This window comes from Furipterus horrens, unplaced genomic scaffold (genome assembly GCF_987537825.1).
Source record: "Furipterus horrens unplaced genomic scaffold, mFurHor1.1.pri manual_scaffold_5, whole genome shotgun sequence".
Taxonomy (NCBI): Eukaryota; Metazoa; Chordata; class Mammalia; order Chiroptera; family Furipteridae; genus Furipterus; species Furipterus horrens.
Genome location: NW_028327175.1, coordinates 104,085,547 through 104,112,150, shown reverse-complemented (window position 1 = coordinate 104,112,150; position 26,604 = coordinate 104,085,547). Strand labels below are relative to the sequence as shown.

The window sequence follows — 26,604 nt, the reverse complement described above, 5'->3', positions numbered from 1 at the left end:
CTTCAGCCCTCACATGGCAAGAAACAATTATTGAGCTGGTCTCCTCTGGGACCCCTGTCACACTCCAGGGGTTTTCCCTTGGGCTGACCTGGCCACCTCCCTATTTCCATAGCCAACTTTCCAAGAACTTACTTCTGGTGTCACCAGGCCAGAAGAGAGTTGGCGTCCTTTTAGGTTGCCCATAAAATCGGACATTTCAAAACCAGGAGTTCCACTATGTGCTTTGGCATGAAGCAAGACCCCTTTTACGTCTCCCTAATTCTATTAATAGGAGAAATGGCTCTAAAGAAGATGAAACACCTTCTGATTTACGATTTGTGTTATCCTGTGCAGGTATAGGGTTCTTCAGTTCATTGGACGAAATAATCTCGACTCGTTCAGAGCAAATGCTAAATCTTTACAATGGTCTAAATTTGCACTTGTTGACATTTGGGGCCAGAGAATTCCTTGTTATTGGGCCGTCCTGAGCACTGAAGATGTTTAGCAGCATCCCTGGTCACCACCCACTAGATGCCAGTACCCCCCACCCTCAGTTACAACAACAAAAAATATCTCCAGACATGCAAGATGTTGCGGGAGGAATAAGATTGCCTTCATTAAGAAAAACAGTTCTAGAAGGCTTTATACCTTCTAGTGCCCTGTTTCTTCTTTGGCCTAGTCTCCTGCTTCTCATCCTTTTACTTTCTCCATTACAGTCACACCGGCCTCCTTGCTGGTCCTCACTGGCAATGTGAGCCACACCTGGCCTGCTGTCACCCAGGGCCTACGCACTGCAGCTCCCTCTCCCCGAACTGTTTCCCCCTAGATATCTACACAGTCTGCTCACTCACCCACTTCAATTCAAACCTCTGCTTAAATCCCACCCTCTCAGTTCAAAACCTATCCTGACCATCCTTTTAAAAGTTGCATCCCTCCCAGCATGCTAACCCCCTTTCTCCTGCTCTCCTCTACCCTGCTACACACATTATTTGTGCATAGTATTATTATTCATGTTATTGTCTGTCTCCCCATGTGAGAATAGAGTTCCACGAGGGCAGGAGTTTTGTCAGCATTGTTCATGGATGCCCCTTCCCCCAATCCCTTGGGTAACACTTTTGTGACATAATTATTTTGTGCCTGTTGTATACATGCACCGGGCACTGTCTGGACACTGGGAATATAGTAGTGAGGACGGCAGATCGGATCCTCCCCTGAAGGAGCTCAGAACTGTCATAATTCAGATCCTAGTAGCCCAGAGCTGGAAGATAAGTTTTGTCCCTGGTGCCAAGGGACAAAGGAGCCTGGAGATTCCTGGCAGGACAGAGGTTAGCCAGGGCCCTTCCCCAGGCAGCAGGATGCAGGACTGAGTTTGGGGAGACGTGCACGGGGGAGAGAAAAGCCCTTTTCCACACCTCAGGGCCCCCACTCTGTGCCAGCCCAGACCAGCCCTGCTCTGCGCCCCCCCTATCTCCCCACCCCCGTCCCTTGAAAGCCCTTGCAGCAGCACAGCCTCCCGCTGGCCCCGTTGGCATTCAGGCCACCCCACGCTCTGAATAAGCATTTCCTTGCCATCCTCCCTTACGCAGCAGCTTCTGCCTGTGGCCCGAGCGTGTCAGAACGGTGATAAAAATAGTGTTTAGTTACCCGCACTCGGCTCATTTTGTACTTTCGAGCAGTAACACGTCTTCTGACGTGTCAGACTAGCCAGCAAACCCATCATTTCTCCGTCACTTGGGGGAGCAGCCTTGAGACAGCCTCTGAGGTGGTCCCTCCTCAGGCTGGCACCTTCAGCCATCGGTGGCACCTGCCAAGTTGTGCCCAGCCCTGGCAACCAGGTTTTCCAGAAACCTTCCCTTCCGCACCTCATCTGTGTTGGAAACCCCTAAGGAACGGGCCAGAGCGGATTCCGAGGCGGCACTGAGCGGGAGCACCCCTGCCTGGGGAGCAGGCGTTCATCCTTGTAGCTGCTCCTGCATTTCTGGTAACTGCAAGGCTGCCTTGGGGATCCCTAATTACACTGTCCTGAACACTTCATCTCTTTTAATTTTCTCCCCCACGTGGTAGCTGGCTTTGCCTTGTTTTGCAGATGAGGAGAATAAGGCACAGAGAGCTCAAGGTGACGCCGGGCTTGAACACTTAAGAAGTCGAGTCCAGACCCAGACCCATTCCTCTTCAGGCCATGCCCTCCCGCTTCACAGCAAGTGGGATGTGCCTCCCCCAGCTGTGGCCGGCGTTTCTCGCCTGTAACTGCTTGCGATGGCCCTTCTAAATTCTAAATAGCGAACAATGGTCGCTGATGTTGACTCTTAACAGGGAAATTCCTTTTCCACTTAAAATCTTTAAGTAAGAACCCTCAGGCTTCTGGTTTGGGAGTAAATATATAGCTTTACACCTCCATCATGTCACATTATTTAATTGGTACAACTATCCTAAAGAACTACAGTGGCTTGTCTAAGTGGTGTTTGCATTAGGGAGATGCTTGCAGTGAGCAGAACGAAAGATTAAATACTAGTTGTTGGGTATTAAGCAGAAGTTTCCGGTGCTATCTGATGGTGTTAAACTCAGGGATGCCAGGTCACCTGTCCTGCTGAGATCTCCTTTTTCCTCCTAGTTTCCCAGGACTCTGGGCATCAGCTGGTGGAGCAGACAGGAAACAACTTCTCAATATCCCAGTGTAGTGTTTTGGTAAAAGGCTGCTCTGGAGCACAGGGCTGAAGTACATTCTCTACTCAGCCCTGGAAGATGCAGATCTGAATGTAGGGCCCAGAATGTTCCCATTCCTGCAGGAAGCCTGACTCAGTTTACAGTCTCATGTGCGGTGGTCCTGCCCATTAGTGCGTGGCCCACTCAGTGCTTGTGGCTGAGAGCAATTGGAGGAGCCTCTCATCCCTCCCCAGAGAGACTGGGTGCAGTGTGGAGAAAAGTGGGGTGGGGGTCTCCTTATTCCCATGCGCTTTACTTTGTACAGAAAAGGATTTCAGAAAAACTGTGTGTGGCCCAGTGCAGTGCATTTCCTTTTTCACTTCCACGTAAAGTCAGTTTCCTCTGCTTCATTTCTGATTGCTATTCTGGTGGCACAGTCTCCTACCAAAGTGGCTTTAAACGCCTCCATCGCCAGTCTGTTCAGGTGACGCTTGTTAAATCAACACTTGATTGTAACATGGGTGCAGGGATGCAGCCTAGCCAGCCTGTCTGATTTTAGAAGCTTTTCTGCAGAACCTTCCTGCAGGTCATTTCAGATCAGCTCAACGGAGAAACAGAACTGATATGTGGCAAATGGAACACAGCCAGATCTGATGACAATGAAAAGTGAGGGACGGCAAAGAGTTTTTTCATAAAATGAGAAATCCCGTCTGTAACACAGAACCAAACAACTAATTGTGTTTCCCTCTTTGCTTTGCCTGCTAGATAGCTCAGAGTCAGAGTTCATACCATGCCCAAGTGCCCAAGATCTATGAAATTTTATGGATGCTTACCATGCTCCTGGTGGCAAATTAAATTTCCTATTGGGTTCTTTTCTTTTGATTCTCTTCCTCACTTCCCCTCCATCCATCCTGTGTTTTATCTGTTTAATGTTTGCTCAGTGAGACTGTGGGTTTTGCTTAAGACTTTGGTAGCATGGAAGAGCAGAGGTAAATAGCTCTTAAGATAAAAATAGAATTTTCAGCTCTGCTTCTGTATATGTCTTTTACTTAAGCATCTTTCACCCCTGCACCCCTTTTCAGTATATTGCAAATGTGAGGCACTTAGCAACATGTGTTGGCCTTCAGAGCTTTAGAAAAACACAGGTCAAAGGGCTCACTGGACTCCTGGCCTTGGAGTGTATAAAGGCCATGCAAAACACGCTGGGTGTGCTTCACACCAGCCGAATTCATGTCCCTCTCTGTCTCTGAGCTGGAGGTTTAACCCTGGGCCTCAGTTTCCACATCTGTTTAACAGGAAATAGTTATCTCCGCTTGCTGACCTCATAGATCCTATATCTTACATGCTATTCATCAAATGGAAGTTCCTCTAAAACAAGACAATTGTCAGGCGGCCTGCAGATAATCAGAATTTAGTGGAAGATCCAGGGATGTTGGTCAATACCAAGCCATTGTCACCTGGTCACCCACACAAACATGATCATTCACTAAGTCAGGTACTTGTTTTCACTAAGAGAAGCCTCTGAAATCTGATGAGCTGGCTGTGCATCTCACCTCTCCCTTTCAGTCGCTGTGGGCCTTGGCCTTGAGCCTTGGTCTAAGTCTCTTCATCTCAATAATGGAGATAATTATTTGAGAAGTGACTGACCCTGCTGCCAAAAGCATGCTCATGTCCTGGAGATCCATTAACAAAGGTGTGCTCTGTGGCAGGCTTTCGGCTCTTGGTTGGGTGGATCAGACTATTTGGGGTACACTATAGTAGAGGGTTCTGGACATGGAAGGTACTAATAGTTCCATGTAGTCAAGGGCCCTGTCCTGCAAGCCATCCCCTTCCACCATGCTCTTGGCCCTCCTGGTAATGGCTGATTCAGAAACAGCTCGCTCAATGCCAGGTCCTGGGACCAAGGCCAGCCCTTCTTGGGAATGAAAATTAACCGTAATGAAAAGTGAGATGGGCCTTCTTCTGCTTTCCTAGCTTTAGACTTTAAAACTTTAAGGCAGTCTAGATGGACAGACACCTTTATTTTTACTTAGAAGATTGTTTAAAATTATGGAAAGTTTGACGCTAACTCTGACTTACCTTGGATAAAACTTTCAAGTCATGGCACAGTTCTAAATTGGATGAGCTCCTTTGAAAAACTCTCAAGTCTACTTTATTATTTTCAGTTGAGGGGAAAATAGCCAAGTTCAGAGTCTACTTTAATTGCATACACGGTTCTGTGTTCTAAGTAGGGCACTAAGAAGTGGAAAGGGCAAAAAGAGGTGGAAAAACTGAAATCTGTTCTAACACTCTAGTTTCTGGATGTGCTATACATCCTAAAAACTGAAAATCAGTGGAATTTTATTTGTTTCAAGCCCAATTTTTATTCTCTGCAAGAAGTCTTCATCATACAGTTTTCCTGCTTCTTAGAGAGAGGTTGCCCCAGAGACCGGGTGTGTGGGTTGATGAAACAGCTCTCAGAGTTACTTCTGCATCACTCTGGATATTTGGGGGGGAGGGGGAGGAACTGTTTTAGGAGGAGTGAGTCAAATTTTATAGCTACAGAACTGAAACTTTTTTTAATGTTCTGAAGAGCAGTAATTTACATTCCCAACTGTCAGAGTGATGATGTTGGGTCTTAGATTTAGAATACGATCATAACTTTTTAAAGTTCCCATATCTGGGAAATCTAGAGAGCTATCAACCTGACATTGGGGAAACATATCAGTCAAACTGATTTTTGAAAATGACAGAGATTTGCGAAATTGGGGAGTGGAGTCACACACACGCTGGGGAAACAGAGCTGTGGAGTTTAGAGTTAGTTGTCACATGTCATGGAGTGAAAATTGATGGGAGATAATTGAGGGGTTTTACATGGAAATGGTAGAGGAAGGGAAGAGTGAAATACAGAGAAAAGAAAGGGAAGAAATGCTGACACAATTAGTGATGATGCAAGGAAATGTCTAAAGCAGAAGGTTCATGAACCAAATTTAGCCCTCCACTTGGTTTTGTACATAAAGTTTTATTGGCGCACAGTCATGGCCACTTGTTTGCATATGGTTTATGACTGTTTTCACTCTACAATGCCAGAGTTGAGTAACAGCCACAGAGACTGTATGACCTACAACGCCTAAAATACTTCTTAGCATCCTGACTGGTGTGGCTGAGTGGGTTGGGTGTCATCCTGCAAACTGAGGGGTCGCCAGTTCGATTCCTGGTTGGGGCACATGCTTGGGATGCAGGCTGGGTCCCTAGTTAGGGGTGTGCAAGAAGCAACTGATCAATGTTGCTCTTGCACCTCGATGTTTCTCTCCCTCTCTTTCTCCCTGCCTTCCCCTCTCTCTAGAAGTGAATAAATAAAATCTTTTAAAAAGTAAAATAAACTACTTGTTAGCTGGCTCTTTACAGAAATAGTTTGTAAACCTCTGGTCCAGATCATCATGAATAAAAACTCTTGAGAATGGGGCAGAATCCATGCCCCGCACCACTTATTAGCTGGATTACCTTAGATAGTGACTTCATGTCTCTATCTGAGGCTGCTATATATAATGTTCATTATATCATTGGGGTGATTTAAAAATCATTCCAAAACTTAGTGGTAAAAAACAGTTTTTTGTTATCTGTTATTGTTCATGGCTCTTTGGGTCAGCTGGATGGCTCTTCTGTTCTCAGTGGTGGCTCGGTGGTCTTGACTGGCTCTGGTGTCTGGGGATTGGCTGATCTAGGATTGTTTCAACTAGGACATGTGAACTCTCTCCACATAGTTTCTCATCCCCTCATACATAAGCCTGGCCCCGTCCACATGTCAGTGACGGGGGTTCAGAAGAGAGAGTGAAAGTGTGAAAGGCTTCCTGAAGCCAAATTTAGAGCTGGTCACCTCTACCACACTTTCAGACAAAGCAAGTCCCAGGCAGCCCATAATCAAGGTATGAGAAAATAGACTCCACCTCTTAATAGGAGGAGTTTGCTGAGGGCACAGATGCAGCAGCCGTGAGTGCACTCAGTCTGTTATACTCATAAGACAAACCCCTATAAAAACAAAAGAAAAATGTACAAAGTACCCTCCTTGTAGGTGGCACATGAGAAATTCCAGCTGTATTATTTTTATCATGACTGAGGCTGCATGCCTAGGGTTGCGCTCCAAAATTTTGCTTGTGATTGATTTCTCTTGTGGCCTTCCTGCTTTGGGCAGGGTACCATTCTTATATTGGGCAAGGGGCAGGTAACTGTTATAGGTCCTGAGTTGAAATGTACTTAATATGTGCCTGGCACATATTAAACTCTCACTCAGTTTCAGTCTTTGTTACTAGGGGATTGATAAATACAAGCTTTTTAATTATTATTTCCACTACCAGTTGGAAGTACTAGTCTCTCCACTCCAGATAGACTTGGCTTAGTGTCTGTTTTCCCTCTTCTGATGTCCAGCCTCCTCCTCTCCCCATCTCCCCCTCTCCCTCTCTCCCTCTTCCCCTCTGCCTCTCCCCTTCTTCCTCTCCCCCTCCTCCTCCCTCTCTTTCTCTCCCTTTCTCCCCTGATCCCTCTTCATCTTCCTCTCTCTCTTCCCTTCCTCCCTCATTTGACTTCTCTTTTGGTGGACATTTAGCAGAGATTCCTTGTCCTCCCCCTCTGGGAGCCCAGCACAGGGGCCCTTAGTGCAAAGCGACAGCTGAGTGGAGTCCAGGGCCCTGGGAGTGCTCCCCAGCAGCGAGCTCTTGGCCGGAGAAGCCTCAGGCAGAGTCCTCAGAATGGTGAAATTGTAGCCTGACAGTGTAGATCAGGAGGGATCACTGTGCAAAGAGGCTGCCTGGCGGGGGTGGGGAGAGGGGGTGGCGGCAGGACCCGCTGCAGGGGCTCCACGATGCCTTGCAGTGGAGAGTTGCCTTCTGGGAGCCCAGAGTGTCTCCAATACTATAAAGAGGTGACCAGCAGCCCCTGGGGATAGAAGGGGTCTGTTCTGGCCAAGCACACCTTCACTGAGCTTTTGCCCACTCAAGGATACTGAACTGGACATTTTCTTAGCAGCCTTGGATGGGGTTGAATCTAGAACTGGGTTAAAAATGAGGGGAGTGATGTCTGAGATGGGTGATGGAGCATTTATAGGGACTAAAAACAAGACCCAAGTCAGACCTGGGTTGGAATGTCAGTTCTGCTGTTCATTAGCTGCAGAATAAAGTGCTTCTATGTACAGTTGTCCAGGATGTACACAGCACGCAGGACTAAGTAGGAGCTGAAATTCAGCCCGACTCAAGTCATCAGAGACATGCACCCAGACTCAGGGCTGTAACTGCCCAGAGGAAGGGAATGTTTTTGTAATTCTCACAGAGCTGCAGTGTGAGCAAGCAGTGGCCTAGCCTGGGTGGCGTTGGGACTTTTCAACTTCTCTGTCCCTTAGTGTCTTCATCTATAAAATAGAGATGAAAATAGTACCAGGTTCATAAGTTTCTTTATAACATAAGGTATTTATAAAATGCTTAGAGCAGCGTAAAGGCTCAGTAAATAATGGTGATGCCTAATGGTTAAGAAAGCAGATGACATGGGTTCAAATCCTGCTCTGCTACTTGTTAGCAAACTCCTGTTGCCTCAATTTATTTATATTTAAAATTGGGATAATAATAATAACACGTACTCATGGAGTCATTGTGAGGATTAAATGAGGTCATGTATGTAAGGTGCTTATTTAATTAACACATAAATATTAACTAATAAGCCAGTTTTAGTGCTGTGATGACCAAGGACCCGTGTAGGTGACATGTCAGTCTGGGCTGCAGAATGTGCTGTGAATAAGCACGTGTGGACACGTAAGGGTGGGCGGTTTTAGCTAGCCGGGTGGAGCAGCCTCTGCGTGGGCAGGCTGTTGCATGGCCACCGTTCAACTAAGACCCTGAAGGAGTTCTCTGACACGTTAATTTCCTCTGACTTTCCATCTGCCATCCTCTCTCCTGATGATCTAGATAGTACTGCCTACCTACCCTCCCACCCACTACAGCCCACCCATAACCCACTCTCTGTCCACACAGTTAAGTAAATGTGGTGGTGAACGGGCTTGATTAATGGGCTTAAACAAGCCTGGTTCAAATCCCCATTCCTCCCAATTACCAGGTGTGACCTTGGGCAAATGCCCTCTGTGTTTCTTCTCTGGCACAAGAGCACATGGTTGGGGGAGAGGTTCTTAGTGCTGTCAGCAGAATCAAAGCGGGGCCCTTTAAAAGACTGAGAGGCTGGTGAGACTCCATCTGAGAGCTGATGGGAAAATACTGTCCACAAACAGCACCATCAAACTCCACCCCTCCATGATGATGGTGGTGGAGCCAAGACCCAGGAGGGATCCTGAGACAGGCCAGAAAACAGGGTTCCAGAGTTTTCCTGCTGCATTTCATTGAGAAACAGAGGCATGCACACAGGGAACAGACTGATCGCTGTGAGAGGGGGGGGACTGGGGGACTGCATGAAAGAAGGTGAGGGGAATAAGCAAAAAATATATATAACTAATATGAATATTATACATAAATATATACATAAATATAACACAAAGACACAGATAACAGAGTGGTGATAGCCAGAGGGAAAGGGGGGTGGGGTAGGTGGAGGTGGGCAAAGCAGGGGGTGGGGAAATGGAGACAGAAAGAGACTTTGTTTGGGGCGATGAGTGCATGATACAATGTGTAGATGATGTTTTATTGAGTTGTACACTGGAAACCTGTCTGGTTTTGCAAACCAATGTCACTCCAATAAAGTAAATGAAAAAAGAAGATGAACTGTTGTTGCTTCACAAGAACTAAGTAACAAAGTGGTTTGAGCCATTTATACATTTTCAAATTGGACCTTTTTTCCCTTTTCCGGAAGCAAAATCTGAGAGTCCACTTAATTCTTATTGTTGAGTAGGAAGGATGCTGACATGGGTTTTCAAAACTCTCTAGAATGCCAGGTGAGAATCTGGCTGTCAGGGCAAGTCAGGACTGTGCGTGTGTGTACAGGCGTGCATATGTGCGCACAGACCTGGACCACACTGTACTTGGGATCTTTTTAAGACTCTTTGCCCTTCTTTTATGATGGGAAGGGATGGCCTGGACAGCTTCCCTTTGTGTCTTCCTGAGTGACTGTGACTGCTGCTGGCCTTCAGAGTTTAAGCTCCTGACAGATATTAAAGAACAATTCACTTATTACAGCTAAACAGAAAAGCATATGGAAAAAGCACACTGCATTAACATCTGCTGCGAGGGCTCCATCTGCTCCCGTTGGCTTGGTTCGCCTCCAGACGTGCCAGCCTGTCAGATTTCCAAGGCCAGCTTCTTCTTCCTTCCCAGCAAGGGCAGGATGTGCCCGTTCATTCTGATCCACTCATGCAGGACTGGCCCCTTCTTAGGTGTTTTGGAAATGTGGGGAAATGCACGAAATGCATTAAGTTTGGTGGCAGTGGGCTCTGGAGTTCATATCCATCCGGATCACTGCTTACTAGCTCTGTGGCCTTGGGCAGGCAGCTTATAATTTCTGGGCCTCAGTTCCCTTTTCTGTCAAATGCTGTTAGCAATAATGGTAGCTACATTTAAGGATCATTGTGAGAATGAAATGATGTACTGAAAGTAAATCTCCTGCAACAATGGCATGTATTAAGTGTTCAGTAAATACGAATTCTTGCCCTCAGTAAAAAAATTCAACACCCTGCCCCCCCCCCAAAAATTTGGCCCGTGTTTCTTGTCCTGTTTTTGATAGCCTTGCACCTTTTCTTTAAAATGTCTCATTGGATTCCATGTATGGCATAGTCATCCTGTTTCCTGGAAGCTCCCCCTTTCACATATTCCCTCTTAAAGATCCAGCCCCTTCTCCCCACCACTGTCCTTACAGAGTGCCAAGTGGAGGCTCCATCATGGTGGGATGGAGGTACCAGTGCCCCTGCAGAATTTGGCCAGCCCAGGGCCAGCCAGCCTCATCTTCATTTAGCCTGCAGCCGCCTCCTCCCCCCTGACTTTGCCTCCAGCTAGCAAGACAAACCAAATGTTGTTATTTTAGTATCTGGTTGCATGTCGGAAATAATTTCTAAAAACGTTTCCCCTCTTCCTCCCCCCTTGCTCCCTGGGACAGTCACATTTGGGGATGGATTAGGACAGGATGGCTGGCAGCCCGGGGGCATGGGAGAGGGAGCTGTCATGCAGCTGTCAATTGCTACTTATTGACTGGGGGCTTGGGAGGCCAGGGTGAATGTCTTAAGCAAGTTGGTTCACTCTCTGTGCCTCAGTTTCCTCATTTATAAAATGAGAATGCTGACAGCATTTGCCTGCTAGGGCTGCCATAAGGTTTTAATTAGTTAGTCCATGCAAGATATTAGAACCTGGTACATAATAAGTATTACCATCAGCATTCCTGTGAAGCAGAAGGTGAGGTCACATGGAGAGCTCTGGGCTTGAGGACAGCCTCAGTGGGGAGGAGAGTAAGCATAGACAGTCCTGGGGTCTCCTGATCCGTCCCTATGCTGTGGGAGTTTGGGAGGGGTGGGGGGTTTTCACTCCTCTTTCTTGCTCTGTAATAGTAGGTATGGCCCGTGGTCCTGTAGAATCCTAGAGAGGTCATGTGATAAGGAATCAGAGGGATCAACGTGTCCCGTGTTTTACCAAGAGTGGTATGGGGCTCATGGAGGTACCCAGAATGATTTGGGGTACCCCATGGATAGTAAATAACCTTGAACGATCCAAGGAGGAAGTGAGTGCCTTTTCATGCTTTTTAAATCCATTTGGTCGCACCAGGGAGAACATCTCAGCTTGGTGCTAGTCCATCTTGAACTTGACAGTTGTCCTTCTCCCTGTACAACAAAGAGTCTGCGCCCCAGGCTCAGCGCCTCAGGCAGGCAACTTGATCTGGCTGGGGTGAAATAACATTATTTCCTATTTTCTGTGTTCAGATATTAGGAACTATGGCGATCAACTTTTTTATTCACCATAGAAGTATATATGTTTAAATGGAGGCCAGTTAAAATTACTGAGTAAATGAGAATAGCATTAGAAATATTGTCTAAGCCCAACATACCCAGTTTGCAGATAGTGGGCCCCAGAGAGTGCCAAGGAGCCAAGCAGAGTCACCGCCAGGGTGCGACCAAAAGCTGCAGCTCCTGTGCCTGACCCTGTTCCCTTCTCGGGCCACTGTTCTGCTGCGTGGCACAGGTGGTACTTCCTTTCTTCTGGTGTCTGGGCGGGGCTGACCCTGGAGGGCCCCCAGATACTGAGGACTCAAGGGATTTTTAAGAGATGTGTCCCATCCAGAGAGAAAGCAACCTGTCGTAAGAACCTCAGTGCGGCTAGCAGCTTGCACACTGTAGAGTTCACAGAAAGAGCCATCTAGTGGCCTGAACAACTGTTGTCCATCAGGTCTCCCAGAACCACCTTCTGCTGGGTTTGTTTCATTTAGGATAAAGGGGAGCTCCTTTGTCTGAATCCAGCAAGACTTAGGAAGTCAGGGTGCAGCTGGTTGTGCCAAGAGAGGTGCCACTGCTCGGCCCCTCAGTAAGGAACATGGCTAATAGCAATTTGTCTACCCAACCTGGATGGCAGGTAGACACCCCTCTCCAGAACAGGAGGGACAAAAGGAAGCAGAAACAACCCTTTCACCTGTCACCGTGGCACCTGGCCTCTCTCTAGGTCTTATCGCTTTCTCAACTCTCTGGGGCCTGACCTGCCTGGCTCCTCACCCTGCTTAGATAACCTCCTTGAGCCTCAGTTTTCTCATATTCAAAATGGGTGGATAAAACATTTAGTGGATGTTCGGCATTATATCCATAACACATTCTATACTAGCTTTTTATCTTTTCATTGAGTTGGTAGGTTGGTGGTTTATCTCATTCGTACTACTGAAATGTAAGCTCTCTGAGAGCAGATATCTGTCTGCCTTATTCATAATATCCCTGCTGCCTAAGAGAGTACCTAGCACGTACTTGGCACTGCACTCAGTAATAACGCGTGAATGAATGCATGAAAGGTTACTGTGAAAATCTGGATGAAATAATATTGATAATTTTACCTTCTACTGACTGCTTCACTCTGTGTTGGAAATTGTGCTTTTTGCATTGGTTAAGTTAACATATCAACTATGGAATTTAGGTATTATTATACCTGTTTTACATAGGAAGAAACCGATCCTCAGAGAGATTAACTAACCATCCCAAGGTCATACAGCTAGGAAGTAGCAGAGCCAGGTTTCCAACCGAAAAGAGTGACTCCAGAGCTTGCACATATAACTCACTCCTTGCACAGTGTCCAGCATGTTATGGTGGGTTATGATTGCCCATTGCTCCTCCTTGCAGTTTGAGAGACAGACATTGGACACAATCCATCAGAAGAGAGTGACCAGAACTTTTGTTTTGAGCAGTACACACGAAAGTTGGTTGTGACCAGGGTGCTGTGGTTCAGTGGATTGAGCATCGGCCTGTGAGCCAAGTGTCGCTGGTTCGATTCCCAGTCAGGGCACATGACTAGGTTGCACGTCAGGTCCCCAGTTGGGGGCACGAGTGAGAGGCAACCACACAGTGATGTTTCTCTCCCTCTCTTTCTCCTTTACCCTTTCTCTAAAAATAAAATAAATAAGCAAACAAATAAATAATTAAAAAAAAAAAAAGGTGGTTACGATGAGGGTTTGCATGTCCATTCTGAAGCCTGTTAGAAAATGTCAGGGTCTAGTGAACTGTGCAGCCAAGAACAGTACCTCCTATCCCACGAACAATAGCGACCCTCAGTCCAGGATGCAGAAATGATCTTTCAGCACCTTAGCCATGGGCATTGCTGTCACTTTAATCCCCATGGCCCTCCAGTAGAGATGGCTGACCTCCAAGTCATGCCACGCTCACACGTAAACAGGAAGTGCCAATGGGGTGCCTACAGTTTGCAGCGAGTAGGCCTGCAAAACAGCAGCCTTCTTCAGGAACTGGGCCAATGAAAACTTGCTTGGAAGCCCCTGTCCCTGCGAGGGTGGGCCAAGGCAAACACATGTTCATAAAGGAGATTTAGGGGGTGACAGCAGCATATTCATTTGTACCTCTGCATAGTAAAAATAATTTATTGGCAGCTGCTGGGAGGCTCAGTTCTGAAGTCAAATAGATGGCAATATTAGCTGCCTTTCTCTTTCTCTCTCTCCGCACCCCAAATGGCTTTGGCTTTCAGATGATATAAATTAATTGGATTTGTATGTGTGTGTATATGCGTATGTATTTATTTATTTACAGGCGTCTTTCCTTATTTATATCGCTGGCTCTGTGAGCGTTTACATTTCTTTAGAGACTCTGCAGTAATGAGCTTACAAGTGTGTCATTCATTACCCACTTGTGGCAGGGTGTCTGGCAGGAGGGGGCACCCAGCAGATGCAGAGGACGAGTCCAAAAGCTGGATGTCTTTCATCAACAGGAGGCCCATTTTTCTCCTTAAGTGCCCCTTTCCCAGAGGACCTGGATGGAAGAATGTCAAAGTGATGGTCAGAACAAGGAGGACTTCTAGGGAATTGAGACAGGAGAAGCCAAGAAGGTGTGTAGGAAAATAAAACCACGACAAAGAGCATGTTGGGGTTGGAGTTTCAGAGCTGGGGTTAGTCTCAAGTGACAGAGACAAAGGCAATCAGGCCAGAAGGCTTTATACCAAGGACCCAAGCGATTTAAGGACACTTGTACCTCCTGACCCTCTCCTCCTCAAAGACTTCGGCCACGTTCTGTGATCCGTTTTTCCCAGGGTCTTCAGTGGATGTAGTGTCGCCCCCTAGGGGTCATTTTGGAAACATGCGGGGCACTCAAGGCTAGTTGTTTTTTTAATTTATTTTTCAAATATAGTTGATGTACAGTATTATGTTAATTTCAGGCACACAACATAATGATTAGACATTTATATGCCTTACGAAGTGATCACCTCGATAGGTCTAGTACCCATCTGACACCATACATAGTTCTTACAATATTGTTGACTATATTCCCTATGCTGTACTTTACATCTCTGTGACTATTTTTATAACTGCCAATTTGTACCTCCTAGTCCCTTTCAACTTTTCTGTCCGTTCCCCCAACCTCCCTCCCATCTGGTGACTTACCAGTTTGTTCTCTGTATCCATAAGTTTGTTTCTGTTGTTTTTGTTTGTTTATTTTATTTAGATTCCACATATAAGTGGAATCATGTGGTATTTGTCTCTGTCTGACTTGTTTCATTTAGCATAATACCCTCTAGATCCATCTGTGTTGTCACAAATGGTAAGATTTTATTCTTTTTATGGCTGCATAGTATTCCATGGTATATAATTATCACATCTTCTTTATCCAGCTGTCTTATCAGTAGACACCTAGTTTGCTTTCATAGCTTGGCTATTGTAAATAATGCTGCAATGAACATAGGGGTACATATGTCTTTTCAAATTAATATTTTGGATTTTCAGGTAAATAATCAGAAGTGTAATTGCTGGGTCATAACGTAGTTCTATTTTTAATTTTTTAAAATATATTTATTGATTATGCTATTACAGTTGTCCCAATTTTCCCCCTTTGTCCCCTTCCACCAGGTACCCCCATTCTCTCCAGCAGTCCCCCTTCTCCCTTGTTCATGTCCATTTTGGCTTTTCCATTTCCTATACTGTTCTTAACATCTCCCTGTCTATTTTGTACCTACCAATTTGTGCTTCTTAATCCCTTCACCTTTTCCCCCATTCTCCCCCTTCCACTTCCCAGCTGATAACCTTCCAAATGATCTCCATATCTATGATTCTGTTTTTGTTCTAGTTGTTTGCTTAGTTTGTTTTATTGCCCTTATAATGTTCATAGTTTTGATCTTCTTCTTTTTCTTATGTAATTCCCTTTAACATTTCATATAATAATGGCTTGGTGATGATGAACTCCTTTAGTTTACCTTGTCTGGGAAGCACTATATCTATCCTTCCATTCTAAATGATAGCTTTGCTGGATAGAGTAATCTAGGTTGTAGGTCCTTGCTTTTCATCACTTTGAATACTGCTTGCCAGTCCCTTCTAGCCTGCAAAGGATTTTTTTGGTAAATCATCTGACAGTCTTATGGGAACTCCTTTGCAGGTAACTATCTGCTTTTCTCTTGATGCTTTTAATATTCTCTTCATTTTTAACCTTTGGCGTTTTAATTATGATGTGTCTTGGTATGGTCCTCCTTGGGTCTATCTTCTTTGGAACTCTCTGTGTTTCCTGGACTTTTGTATGTCTATTTCCTTCACCAAATTAGGGGAGTTTTCTTTCATTATTTTTTCAAATAAGTTTTCAATTTCTTGCTCTTCCTGTTCTCCTTCTGGCTCCTCTATGATTCAGATGTTAGTATGTTTGAAGATGTCCCAGAGGTTCCTTAGCCTATCCTTGTTTTTTCAAATTCTTTTTTCTTCTTGCTGTTCTGATTGAATGTTTTTTTCTTCCTTATGTTCCAAATCACTGATCTGATTCTTGACGTCATCCCCTCCAATGTTAGTTCCCTATAGATTTTTCTTTATTTCATGTAATGTAACCTTCATTTCTGCCTGGGTCTTTTTTATGCTGTTGAAGTACCCAATGAATTCCTTGAGCATCCTGATAACCAGTGTTTTGAACTCTGCATCTGATAGGTTGCTTACCTCCATTTCATTTAGTTCTTTTTCTGGAGTTTTGTTCTTTCAGTTGGGCCATATTTCATTGTCTCCTCATTTTGGCACCCTCCCTTTTTTTTTTCTTCTTCTATGTATTAGGTAGAGCTGCTTTGACTCCCTGTCTTAGTAGTGTGGCCTATTATAGAAACGTGCACCAGTAAGTTGGATTCGGCAGAGCCTTAGGTAAATCATCAGGGCAGGGCAACCCATGGCACCACTCTGCGGCTCTGTGTGAAGGAGACCTTGGAGAAGGGACAGGGCTGCTGCCTGGCCTCTGGGGTTTAGTCTGGGAGGAAACTGTCTCCTGGCAACTTGCCCTGATGCCAGATACTTCAGTTTCTCCCCATATGCCACTGGTGCCCTCCAGTTGTTGCCCTGGTGCTGAATCCCAGAGGGAAGGAATCTGTATAAGTCCTAAATCCATTGCAGGCCCTTTAAGAGGAGTCTCCTAAGAATCTTGCAGTTTCTTCCACTGCCCCAAACCCTTACTAGTTTTTTACAGCCAGAAATTATGGGCACTTACCTTCCTGGTGCTGGAACCTTGGGCTGGGTGGTCTGGTCTGGGGCTGGGATCCCTTGCTCCCAAGGTATCCCTCTTGATTTTTATCTACCGCACATGGATGTGAGACCACCCATTCAATGTCTCCGCATGTCTCTGCACCTCACTGTGCCACTCTGCATCCCCACGCCCCTCCATGCCTCTCTGTGCCTTTCTGTGTTTCTGCCCCTCCTACCCACCGGGATGAATGTGGCTTCTTTAAATCCTTGATTGTCGGACTTCCATACAGCTTGATTTTCTCATGATTCTGGGTGATATTTCTTTTGTAATCTGGTTGTAATTTTTTGCTGAGATTGTGCTAGGAGTAGGAGGCAAGGCACGTTTACCTACACCTCCATTGTGACCAGACTCTCAATTTTTAATATTTTGAAGAACCTCCATACTGGTTTCCATAATGGGCACACCAATTTACAGTCCAACCAACAATGCATGAGGGCTCTCTTTTCTCCACATTCTGTCCAACAGTTGTTGTTTGCTAAAATATTGAAAATAGCACAAAGGCTAGTTGTTAAAAGCCCATGAGAGTAGCGTGTAGGTTTAAAGTCATGCTGTGTGATTTGGGGCATGTTACTCAACCTCTCTGTGTCTCCATAGTTTCACCTACCCAATAGAGTTGTTCTGGGATATTCCCCCGAGCTTTATTGAAGTATAATTGACAAATAAAATCATAAGATGTTTAATGTGTACAATACGAAAATTTGATATATGTAAAAATTGTTCATTGATTTACACATTGTTCTGGGACTTAAAAAAGTGATGTGTTTCAGGTGTTTGGCAAGTTCTTAGAATAAATATTCAGTAAGTATTAGCTATGATAGTTGTTATTACCAAGTTTAAGTTTTGCTGGTCTCTCCTGCCCTTGATTCTTTTGTCTGCTGCATGAACATACTCTTTCTTCTCAAAATTGGGCAGGAAAACTGCTTCTCTGTGAAAGCCTCTAGTTTCCCTGGACTTCTGACCAGCTTCCAATTTTTGATGAACCCATGGCACACATACATCTGCACCCGCCCCCCTTTTCACTTCTGGTCCTGTACTGAAATGAATTATGTACATATAACCCACTTCCCTCTCCTGTGTCTAACCTGCACCAATAGCAGGAAGTTTGTCTTAATTCACCTTCCTGTCCTTGGCCTCCGCTGTGCCTGGCAGTGAGTAGGTCCGCAATTAAAGTTTATAGAATGAATCAGCCAGTGCTTCTCAACCCTATCAGAGCCAGCCACTTCTTAATGCAACAAATCTTTAAAAATATTCCTTTTATATTTCCTGAAATGAAATCCATATTGATCACCTACTTACACTCACAACTCTAAAACAAATCAATGTACTGCCTTAATAATAAGAACTATAGAAAAGTAATTTATCCTAAAAATAATGTGTATTGCATTCTGTAAATGATAAGGCACAACAACACTGGACTAGCACGTCTCAGACTTTAACGTGCAAATGAATCACCAGGGGATCTTGTTAAAATGCAGATTCTGACTCAGTTGATCTAGGCTGGGCCCAAAACCCTGCATCTCTAACAAACTACCCAGGGATGTTGATGCTGCTGCGGATGGACCACACTTTGAGTAGTGAGGGCTGGAAGACATAGCAAGAGGTCAGGTATGTTAAAATACAGACAATTCAGTAGTTACAAATGCAGGTGGGTAACACGTGTGTTTATTGGTTACTTATAACCACAGCTTGTGTGGACATTGATGATGTTGTATTTTAAAATCATGGTAAAACTCTGAATGATATAAAATCTCCCCTTGCATTAAATGATAATGAGTTTCCTAGAAAACTCAGTTACATTAAAACCATTCACAAGTACTTGGTGTTATATGTATCTTTGAATTCGGTTCCTGGCCCCAATAATTAAATATGAGTTGTTCACCAGTTGACATCCAGACACCTACAGATGTTCTGCAAGGTGCCAGACTGTTCCTCATTGCTGAGCAATGCATGTTCCCAAGCACTGCTAGGGATGTGGTGTTCCCCACCCACTACTGCCAGGAACATTCCCCAGTCGTTGTGGCAACCAGAAATACCACTCTGTGTTTTCAGAAGACCCCGTGATGGACAGTTTCATTTCCATCAAAGCCCCTGAAATAAAAGGATTTGTTAAGGGTTCTGAGATCTTTGAAACAAGGCTCAGAAGACAGTTACCCGAAGATCCTGGACTGCCCAGGTTCCCAGTGTGTAGGTGGATACGGGAACATGGGCTGGGCTGGAAGGGAGCTGTGATGATCTGTCGAGCAGATGCCCCTTCTGGTTACCACCAGCCAGGCCACTGCTCCGGCTCAGGTGATTGTCACACATTGGAATCCAACCCAGTGTTGTTAGCGCCTCTGATGTTTCAAGAAAGGGAAGAAATCCCGATTTTTAGATGAAATCTCTAGGTATTGAAATGTTGCCTGGTATTAAAAACCAAACAAATGAGAACACTCTATAGAGCAAACCAAACATTTATGCACTGGATGGAACCATTGGGCCCCATTGTGATCTCTAGTTTAAATTAAAGGATGTGCCATCAGCTTAGGGGCTATCCCTGCCCAAATGAGTGCTCCTCTCCTCCCTGGGGTCATCCCTTAACCCTCCTTCCATTCTCCCCATGCTTCCCCTAGATCGCCTAAACCCCTGCCTGTCTCCCCTCTGGAACATCCTTCTTGGGTTAACTTGGCCCCTTCCTCTGGTTATCTTCTTTCTTCCCAGCTCAGCTCTCCTGTTCTGACCACTTTGGCTGGTCACTAGGATATGTTTTGGGTGAGAACATGGTTTGCACAGCTAAGTCTATCAGCATCGGCCTCCAGAGCACTTGCCCCTAGAGCTCTGGTTCTCAGCCAGGGGTGATTGTTGCCACCCAGGGGATTTTTGGTTGTCATAGGGCTATTATATCTAGTGGGTAGAGGTCACAGATGCTGCTAAATCCCTGACAATACACAGGAAAGCCCCCCACAACAAAATGTTAGTCACTCAAAATGTCAACAGTGTCTTAGTTGAGAAACTGTCCTTAGAGGTATCCAAAAGGCTTTATTATTGAATCAAGACTGGGTTGTCCATTGTGACTGTCACCGTCACACCCGCCTGGTGGGGCTGGCAGGAACACGTGGGTCAGGGCCTGAGCACACTTCTGGTGGACCTCTGTGCTTAGGCCTCAAGGACGTGGCATTTTGGGGTTGAGGTCCAGGCTCTGGGGCCTTGGACAGTATCAGAAATAAACAAAGATGTAAGGACACATATTTTAATTAGTAAAAATACTGTTGCAGTAGGGAAAAGAGTCCAGTGTGAACTTTGTACAGAGGTGAGCTGGCATTTTAAAGGGAGCATGAGGGACTAGAGAGGGGTGAGCTGGGGCTCAGTAGAGTCAGGGAAGGGGAAAATGACAAAGAAAACAGGAAGAGGGGGTGGACCTCTGTGATACCTGTCTGGGTTTGCTAACTGGTGTTTATCCATGTTAGGTACCTGCCCTCCCACGTTAGTTTAACATTTGCCAAAATAAACTAAAAATTTTTGGCAGCCTTGAGTTTTCTCAGGCAGGCACTACAAGGGGGCCTGGAGTCATCCTAGGGATGTGCCATTGAGCCGTCAGAACCTGCTTTAGTATTTGCTCATCTGTAGAGGCCAAGGTGGAGGCTGGTAGAGAAGGGACTCAGAGGGGCCTGGCTAGAGTCTGGTCAAGGGGCACATCTTTCTCTGATGGTCACTCTCCCTCCCCGAGGAAGGTTCAGGACTACAGGGTTCTGGGTTCCTGCTGCCCCTCTCTCTATGAAAGTATTGATCTGCACCCCATTTCCACTTGACCCAGATTCTATCCTCTGTGTGTTTATTGTGTGTATCAGTAAAGCATAAATGCACCTGTTTGGCATATAGGAAAACACCCAAAATAAAAGGTTCTAAGCTTTATTTCATTAATGACTAGATATTTAGGATTACGAGTATATATATTGTGTTAGCAGTTCTCAAACTTGTTGGTCTCAGGGCCCCCTTACAATTCCAGCTGTTATTGTGGACCCCCTCCCCCAAGAGATTTTGTTTGTGTAGGTTATATCTATCAATTATTTCTATTTACTGAAATTTAAACTAAGGCATTCTTAAAATGTTTATTAATTTACTTAAAATAACTTATATGTATATGTAAATAAAGATGTTATGAAAAAGACAGATATTTGTTACAACACAAACAAATGTAGTTAAAAGAAGTATTGTTGCACATTTTTGCAAATCTTTGTAGTATCTGCCTTAATAAAAGACACCTTCTGCTTTCAATTTGTTGTGACTTCACACATCATGTAGCCTCTGGAAAACTCCATTGTATGCTTGTCAGAGAATGAGGGAAAAAAAGGAAATAACAGCTTCATATTATGATGAAAATAGTTGGACCTTAAAGGTCCCCAGAAAGGGTTGTCAGGACCCCCATGGGTCCTCAGACCACACTTTGAGAGCCACACATTGGATCATCATTGCAAGCATCCTATTTTAATAAACTATAACTAACATTTATTAAGTGCTAGGCATTATGCTAAGTGCATTACATGTATCAACTCTTTTAACTCTCATAAAAGCCCCATCATATAGTTACAAGTTATTATGCCTGTCTTACAGAGAGGTAAACTGAAGCTCACAAAGACAGGTCCTATATGCAGGGCCACACCACTAGCAAAGTGACAGAGGTCAGATTTGAACGCACTGCCCCTTGCCACCCTGCCTTTCCAGAAGATTTAGGCCTGCTCATCAGGTGACCAAGCACTAGCTAATAATGTCAGTTGAGTGCTGAATATGACCAAGCCTCATGCTGAATGTTCTTTTGTTAAGTAGAATTAAATATATGTGCCATATTATTCCATCTCTGCATCACCTTTGCAGAGTAGGTCTTCTTACCCACCCTTTTTTGTAAATGAGAAAATCGAGTCTCTAGGAAGTAAGCTTCTTTCCCTCTATCTCAGGGTTCAGAGTCGGAGCCTGGCTCCCAAGCCAGCGCTCTCCATCCAGCTTCCTCCCTCCTCGCCCCATGCTGTGCTTCACATTAACGTGAATAAATTTGCTAAACTGCACCAGGCTTATTCAAGGTTTTGTTTAAGCGGGGCCTGTTCATGCCCAGTGTCGCCCATGGGTTCCTAGGTGCTGGCCAGCCCAGCCATGTTTTATGCATGCAGATGAGCTGTGTGAGAGAGGGGCCTTTATTAGGTCTATTTGCATTGGCAGCCTGGGTAATTGCATGTCTGTATGGGTGCAGCCACGCACACTGTGCCTCCACCATTCGTCTACCCTGGCACTGAGGTTTTTTGGAACCAAGTGTGGGCTCCCTCCCCCAGTGTCCTTCCCAATGGCCTTGGTCACCTTGGTGACTGGAATGGAGCCGCGGACACTGAGTTCAACAGCAAATAGCTGTTGTCCTCATGGCACAAAAGGACGCCGTAAACTGGTCATGATGAGTGAGTGGTAGGACAAGTGCCCTCACGTCTGAACAGCACCATTGGCCAGGGTTTCCATTGGCACCATTTATATTCCTAATAACTGCAGAGAGGCATCATGGTGTTGGCAGGCATGGCCTCCGGACCCCAGCTGCCTGGGTTTGAATCCTGACTCTTCCACTTCCTAGATCTGGATTTAGACACTTAACTTCCCTGGACCTTAGTGCTCCCATCTTAACCCTCTGAGTGCCATGCATAATTCGAAATTTGGATCAACATGAGAAAAAATTATATCAATATATAACCTGAGGTACAAAAGAAAAAGAGAACAAAACATAAAATATGAATTATTCCATTGTTATTTACATTTATAGCCATCAAAAAAAGAGTTGCTGGGAGCGACACTGGCACCCTTGGGAAAATTTGTCAGCGTCGCTCACAACATTGGCACTCAAAGGGTTAAAAATGGGGAGCATTATATAGCATCTCCTTTACAGGGGCATCATGCAGATAAAATGAATTAGTACATGCAGAGAACTTGGAACAGAGCTTGGACATTGAACTGCTCATTGTACATGCACTTTCTAATAGATGCATGTTTCTTAAGCACCTTGGGTGATGGATGAGGAAGTTGAGACACAGAGAGATGAACTGATCTGTCCCAGGTCCAAGAGCTGCCAGAGATAATGATCAAAGGATGAAGCAGGGAGAAGGCCTGGTGCCCTTAGGAGTGTCCATCTATTGCTCAGTCCCTGGTCTCTTAAAGTTCATCAGATTATTTCTCAATGAGCTGAAATTGTAGAATCTTGTTAGTCGATCATATTGGTTAGTGACTAATTCAGAGAATGTCTAGTAACACACACTCAGGACCTGTCACTTCATAGAGGAGAAAATTGGACAGTTGCTAAAGCAATCAAGAACCCAGGTCTTCTCCCTCCTGGTCCAGTGTTCTTTCTACATGAAAATAAGAGTAAAGGTTTATCAAAGAGTAGGTAGTTTTGAAAAAAAAGTGATTCACCTCCACCCCTCCAAAATAGGACCAACGGGCCCCAGTTCAATTGGTTGAGTGAGTAGAGATCCATCCTGAAGTCTGAACATTAGAGAACCAGGGAAAGACAGAGACAGACCCAGGTGTCTCTCGAACAACAGCCTGGGTCACATAACCTACCGCTCAGAACCATATTGTGTTTAGCATATTTCTACCTGAAATTGGATCTAAACATGCCCAAGGTTGAATGGAAATGGAGGACATTATTGCATTTAATTATTTCTCTGGAATAAAAATGGATTCTAGCAGCAGCTTAGTGGCAAGGCAACAGCAAAGCAATTAGAATTTTGAAGCTCCGCGCAAACATTTGAATGTGCAATCATTGTAATAAGTAGATTGAAATAAAATAAGTCAAAGGGTTGCATTTGCATAAATAACCCAAGGTGAGAGTGTGGGATCAGTTAAGAAAAAAAGGGATGCTACAGCTAGTTGATCATAATGAGGAAATAATAACCAGTCTGCCCTCCAGGCGAAGACCGCCAGGATGACAGTTGAAGCCCAGTGTCAATTAGTAGCAAACCTCATCTGGGTTCACTATTCATTCTTCCCTCTCCTTGGCTGGTGGGCATGTTCTGGAAGTTTTACATACCTTCATCCTCACCAAAATACTCATGAGGTAAGGATTATTATCATCCCTATTTTCCACATGAAGAAACTGAGGCAAGGAGAGCTTGAATCACTTCATTTCTAGCAGGGTGGCCTTGGTCCAGTTGTAGAGAAGCTCCCCTCATGACTTCATTTTCTCCCCTCAATTAGGACTAATGCTGCCTGCTTAGTCCGTTCAGAGAGGACTGGGAATACAAGATGTGGGAAGGGCCAGCAGAGGCGGTCACAGGGATGCTGAGGATGTGATGATCATCCTGAACATAATTGCCTAGAAACCTCTCAAGATTGGTTTTTATAGGGAAGGGAGCCTGGCTTTGGATTTCTGGATCTCGCATCTCCAAGGAAAGGAGGGGAGAGCTGAGATGTGCTTGCCTATGGCTGGCAGGGGAAGAGTTAGAGGGAAGGTGAGGTGATATCTCCTGTTGGCAGAGGCGTGAATGAATAAAGAAAAGGTGATATAGCCATACAATGAGAAAATCATTGAGCCTTAAAAAATAAAAAAGGGAGTCCTGCTATTTACGACAACATGGAGGAACCTTGAGGACCTTACGCTGAGGGACATAAGCCAGACACAGAGGACATGTATTGCACTTAGGTGAGGAATCAGAAATAAACTCATGGAAGCAGAAAGTAGAACGGTGGTTTCCAGGGGTTGGGGAAGGGAAATGGGGAGATCGCTGATCATAAAGTCTCAGTTATACGAGATGAGTACATTCCAGAGGTCTGTGCAACACTGTGCCTACAGACAGCAGTACCATATTGTGCACTTAAAATGTGTTGAGGTAAATGTGTGAAGAGTTCTTACCACAATAAATAAAATTTAAGAAAGAAAGAGGGGGAATGGAGGGAGAAAGCAAGTACTATAGAAAACAGCATTGACTCGGTGTGACAGGAAGTCTCAGGCCTCTGGATGAAGCCTGATCTCCCCAGTTGTGCCTCTCTGACTTTTCTGGAAGCTATCTCATGTCTCTGAGCTCTTCATTCCAGAAGACAAAATATTTTCCTCCCCTCACACTTGAATCTTTTGATCTCCTGCGGCAGCAGAGTGGCGTCTGGGGCCAGGTAGAAGGTCACAGGGCCACACTGAGCCCATCGCTCCTCTCTGAGCTGATGATGTGTATAAATCAAGAGTCATGTTGGAATTGATGGTGACACCTGGTCCTGATATCACAAATTAACCAGAAGAATTGGCTATTCTCAGATGGTCAGATTAGCCTTGTCTGTGGCAGTGTTTCCAGTGTCTGGTTCGGCTGACGTTCTGTCAGAAAGTACTGCAAACGCGAGCTTTTGAAATCAGTGGTTTATGGAGGTTTTCTGCTCAGGGGGCCAAATCGTAATCCTCAGTTAATGAGGAAAGAGAGCAGCCCAAGAATAATACTCAGGATGTGTCTGATGAGAGAGGATGCAGATGGCTGTAAGGACAGAGGCCCTTCTGCTTACTCTCTGCCCTCTTGTTAACTTCTAAAAAATGAGCTCAGGGACAGAATTTAAATTCATATTCTTGGGCAGTGTGCATCATTGAACCCATTTTCTGATTCTTAGAGACACACACAAAAAAGGCTCCTGTAGCAGAAGACAGCAGGAAGGAAGAAAGCAGATCAGGTTGGCTCCTATATTAATCAGGATCAGCTAGACCATGCTGCAGGAACAAAGGTCCCAAAATCTCAGTGACGGAAAGTGACAGAGCTTTATATCTGCCCCTGTGGAGTCTTTGCTCCACACTGGCCTCACTCAGGGATACAGGACCTGCACTATCAGGAGTGTGGCTGGATACTGTGGGGCAAAGAGGGATGTGGCAAGCTGTGCCCTGGCTTCTGTCACTTATCTTGGCCACAGAAAGTTTCTTGACTGTGCCTGACTTGCAGGGGGTGGGAAATATAATTTTATCATGTGCCTAGAAGGAAGAGGACTGAAATATTTGTCAAGCACTTTCTTCAGTACCACCCTTGCCCCTGCATCTAGCTCCATCCCAACCTAGGCTATATGAGCAAACAAGGAGATACCCTTCCCACTTCCCTATAGAGAAAGGGGAGCTAAATGCTTCTTGGTTTACCTCTCAGCCAAGTGTAAAAGATGCTATACTATAGCAAGTTTGAGAATCAGACGGGTGCAAGTTCACTTCCTCCCCAAAATGACTTTGGGCAAGTTACCAAACATCCCCAGGCTTTACTCGCTTCTCTGTAAGATGGGTGAATACTAGTATCTGCTTTTGAAGTTATGTGCCTAAGAATGTTGTAAGAACACCTTGGCTCCTCTGTTAAATAGCGAGGAGAGTACCTCCTAATGGTGTAATTGTTGATATACAATAAGTGATACCTGTGAATTACTTAGTATGTGGTACCTGGCTCATGGCAGGTGCCCAAGAAGTGCACCTGAGAGGCTGCTTAGGATTCTTCAAGGGCCTCTGGACAGAAAGAAGGGAAAAGAGGACTATCAGTGGGGTTCAAGAGCAGAGACGTAGAAACTCACTGAAGGGGATTTTTTGCAAGTCTGTGTAGGGTGGGAAGAAAGAACTGGACCAGGTGTGAGAACTGGAAGGTCCCTGTCACCAACCTGGAAATAATACTGACTCCTGTGTATGACCAGCAGCCACTCCAAGACTCAACACAGACCCAGCTCTCCCTTCTTGGTGTCTCTGTATTTCCTCCTACCTACCCCATTGCCTCGCAGCTCCTGCTGCCTAAGGCTCTTGGTGTTCCGTGGCCCCGACCTACTGTTCTCTCCCTCTCTGTGATGCCCTGCCACTTGAAGGGCCACCAACCAGATTTAAGAGGGCTATTTGCAGGTGACACATCTGCCCGGAT

The 26,604-nt window shown here is 45.2% G+C and overlaps 1 protein-coding gene across 1 annotated transcript in view; it reads left to right on the top strand.

Moving 5' to 3' along the window:
* Positions 1-26,604, top strand: part of XYLT1 (xylosyltransferase 1) — a 300,460-nt gene that overhangs the window by 142,057 nt on the left and 131,799 nt on the right. The gene's annotated exons all lie outside the window — the stretch shown is intronic.